A 4,506-nucleotide genomic window follows, 5' to 3' on the forward strand; every position below is an offset into this window, starting at 1 on the left:
AGAAAACCCACGCATGCACGGAGAGAACATGCAAACTCCACCCAGAAAGGCCCCTGGACCGGGGTTTGAACCAAGGACCTGCTCGCTGAGAGGCAGCAGCTCTACCAGTTGCGCCACCGTGCTAAGTACAGATACATGAAAAATGAATTAAGTACAGTAATGAAGTACTTGTACTAAGTTCCCACCTCTGCTGTTTGCTCACTAAAATATGTTTCTGTGCATTTGTTCTTTTGATACAGTAAATAGATGAATTTTCATCTCCCAAAGGGCCCCTGACTTTTGGCAGCAGTTTCTAGATTACAGATTTCGCAGCCTCTGCTCACACCAAATGTTGTGCTAATTAATCACTCCTCTCTTCTCCTCTCTCTGCTCCTTAGATTCTGAGAACACAGCAGTGACTCTGTCTGCACTCCTTGCCAGTCTCAACAGCTGCAGTAACCCATGGATTTACATGATCTTCAGTGGTCACCTCCTGCAGGACTTTGTGCACTGCTTCTCCTGCTGCCACAGGCCCAAAGCCAACTTCAAGAAGGACGACTCCGACAGCAGTATCCTCCGGACCACACTCCTGACCAGGATGGCCAATCAGAGCCCGACGGACAGCACAGGGAACTGGAGAGAGCTGGGGAACTCTCCCAAGATCTCAGCCCAGTCACAGTAAACAGACTGGATCCATTATATGCTGAACAAGCTGGCAGGGAATAAAATGCCTCAAAACACATGAAGAGCACAGCCTGAAGAAATGTTGAAAGAAATCATAAATGCACTGACTGGACTCAATGTGCACCATATGACAACCAACATCAGAAAAGTAACAGCAAGTATTTATTAAAACAATACTTGTGTTGTTTTTACATAGCATCTTCAAGTGGCAGATTAAGGCATCAGAAGTTCCCGGGAGTTTCGAAGGTGTTGTTGGCGTCTGTGTCTTCCTGCTGTGCCATTTTTACAGTTTCCTTCCAGGCCTCTTAAAAGGCAGACCCCTCATTATTAGGCCCGAGCAGCGAAGCACTGCGAAGGCCTATTGTAATCACTCTGTTCAGGCCTGAGCTGCAATCTTTTCTGCCAAACGAATTGGCGTTTTGGGGGCCTTAACATATCCCAAAAGTCACCAAATTTGGCAGACGCATCAGGACTGGTGAAAAATTACGTATTTTAAGGATGCAGCAAAAATCGCAACAGAAATTAATCAAGAGCGCCACCTACAAGTTTTCCAAATACCCTCCACATTAATCTTAGTTTGTCGTAGAAACATGAAATTTGGTACGCTTGTCCAATTCAGTTGGTGTAACTTGCTTTCCAACACTGACAGTTTTGGGTGGAGCATGTGGGCGGCGCGGCGTGGCAAAGTAAGACGTAACTCTGTCGCCATACGTTTGGCTCTAAATTCCACAGTTTTGAACCGAGGTGCACCAAAATCAGTATGATCGATCATTATCCACCCCTTGAACAGGAAGCCATGATAAGTGGCCAATAGCCTCCACAGCGCACCCTAGAATATTTTAAAACCTCAGCCCCTGGCCATTTTTTGAACGATAATTCTGAAACTCTGTGAACATCTGTATCTTCGCAGGACCTGGTCCAAAACCAACAGGATGTTGGCCATTTTGGGTCGAATGGTCATTTTTGGGCGTTTATATTTAATTGCGAATTTTAACAAACTCCTCCTAGGAATTTTGAAGGATTGCCTTCAAACTTGGTTGATTTGCCCATAAGACATTGGAGAGTAAAAGTTATCTAAAGCTTGCATTTTCATATATGTTAAAGGGGGGTGGAAAGCCCTCAAATTTTCGCTTCACGCCATAATTTTCCAAACACTATAACTTTCACAATGAAAGACCGAAATGCACGAAACTTGGCATGACTCATCCCTGTTGGATGCCCTATGAACCACTGTGGTCATGTTTTGACGTCATCAAAGCCCCACCCACCTCGGAATAGGAAGTCTCTTTTTTTAACTTGGAATGCGCCCTTTGACATCATTGACCTAATCGGGATGATCCTGTGTTAGAAGACAGATAATATGGTCTGATTTGATTTAAAGTGCAAACCGTTTTGGCTTGAGGATGTGGGCGTGACGGCGTGGCATATTAACAAGTGACGCAGTTGCAATACATTTGGCTTTAACTTGCACAGATTTCACTCGAGGTGCACCAAAATCACTATGATCGATCATTATCTGCCCCTTGAACAGGTATCCATGATAAGTGGCCAATAGCCTCCACAGCGCCACCTACATTATTCCTACAGTTATAGCTCAGTGATAAAACATCCTATCTGCACCAGATTTATTGTGCGTCATCAGTGAGGACTTTGACACATTTATATTGTGGTTTAATATATGACTCTAGTGCACCCCCTAGATTATTCCAACAGTTATATCTCAAGGATACATCATCCTATCCGTAATACATTTTTGGTGCATCATCTATGAGCTTTTCTAGACACATTGGTACAGTGGTTTAACATTTGACTCAAGTTCGCCTTCTAGATTATTCAAACTGTTATATCTCAATGATATATTATCTGATCTGCACCAGATTTTTTGTGTGTGATCAGGGAGCACTTCTATATACATTTGTGTTGTTATTTAACATTTGACTCCAGTGCGCCCCCTACATTATTGCAACTGTTGTATCTCAGTGAAATATCCAATATGTACCAGATTTATTGTGCGTGATCAGTGAGCACTTATAGACACAATGGTATTGTTCTTTAACATTTGACTCAAGTGCGCCCCCTACATTTTTCCAACAGTTATATCTCTGTGATACGTCATCCGATCGGAACCAGATTTTTTATGCAGAATCAGGGAGCACGTCTAGACACATTGATATTGTGGTTTAACATATGACTCAAGTGCGCCCCCTAGATTATTTAATCAGTTATATCTCAGTGATATATCATCCGATTGGGAGTGGTGGTGCAGAGGTAGATGAAGCACCCACAACTGCCTCCACCCTTATTCGCCCCACTCTGGGCCCATGAGCAAGGCACTTAACCCCCACCATCTGCTCCTCCGGGTGTCCTAGATAGCAGCTCTCTGCTCCACACAGAGGGCTGTGGTAGCTTAGTGGCCTGTGGTTGCGTCAGGAAAGGCATTCGGCGTAAAAATAACTGCCAAGTCTTCGTGCGACTTAGTTCCCTGTGGAGACCCATAACGCAGGGAGCAGCCGAAAGAAGAAAAAATAAATAAATAAAAAGCTCAGTGATATATCATCTGATCTACGCCATATTTTGGGTACGTCATTAGTGAGCACTTCTAGACATAATGGTATTGTTGTTTAACGTTTGACTCCTGTGCACCCCCTACATTATTCCAACAGTTATATTTCAATGAAATATCATCCAATATGTACCAGATTTTATGTGTGTGATCAGTGAGCACGTCTAGACACATTGATATTGTGGTTTAACATATGACTCAAGTGCGACCCCTACATTATTCCAAGAGTTATATCTCAGTGAAATATAATCCGATCTAGGCCAGATTTTTGGTACGTCATTAGTGAGCACTTCTAAACACACTGGTATTGTTGTTTAACGTTTGAATCCAGTGTGCCCCCTAGATTATTCAAAAACTTATATCTCAGTGATACATCATCCAATCTGAACCTGAGTTTTTGTGCTTCATCAGTGAACACTTGTAGACACATTGATATTGTTGATTCATGACATCAATTAAGCCCCACCTACTTGGAGAAAAAAACTGTTGATTATTGGATGACACTTCCAACTTCGCACTGTATAAGATATTAGACTGAAACTTTGTTCGCTAACTGTTGATTACCACACATGACATGTTGAAAAGCATAAAGGAAGTGCTTGTCAAACATTTGCCACAAAACAGGAAGTCATCCATAACTCAGGTCTGGAAGGTCAGATTTCGCCTATATTTGTAAGACCTGCAGCTGGACATGTAACGACATGGACGGAAGGCGATGTCAAAGATTCGGGAAATGTGCCCCGTGGGGAACACGTGCGGGATTGGCATGAGAGCATTCGCGATGGCAACTGGGCGGACTAGCTGGAGCTCCCGCGGTTACCGTAAGGCCAAAGTGGTGCTGTGCTGCGAGGGCCTCCAATGCTGCTTGCAGTTTTAATTTGTATTTGGTTTTCTAGTTTATGGTTTTTCTTAAAACTACAATTTGAGGTTAATGGAAAAATATGATCAATTCAATTTAGTTTATTTATCCATCCATCCATCCATCCATCCATCCATTATCTTTACCCGTTTATTCCATTTTGTGTCACGGTGGTCGCTGGTGCCCATGTCCAGCAATCACTGTGCGAGGGGCGGGTACACCCTGGACGGGTCGCAAGTCCATCACAGGGACACATAGAGACAAACGAGACAAACAACCATTCACTCTCTCACTCACACCTAGGGACAATTTAGAGTTACCAATCAGCCTAACATGCATGTTTTTGGTCTGTGGGAGGAAACCGGAGTACCCGGAGAAAACCCACGCATGCACGGAGAGAACATGCAAACTCCACCCAGAA

This window comes from Nematolebias whitei, chromosome 10 (assembly GCF_014905685.2).
Source record: "Nematolebias whitei isolate Nwh7 chromosome 10, NemWhi1, whole genome shotgun sequence".
Lineage (NCBI taxonomy): Eukaryota > Metazoa > Chordata > Actinopteri > Cyprinodontiformes > Rivulidae > Nematolebias > Nematolebias whitei.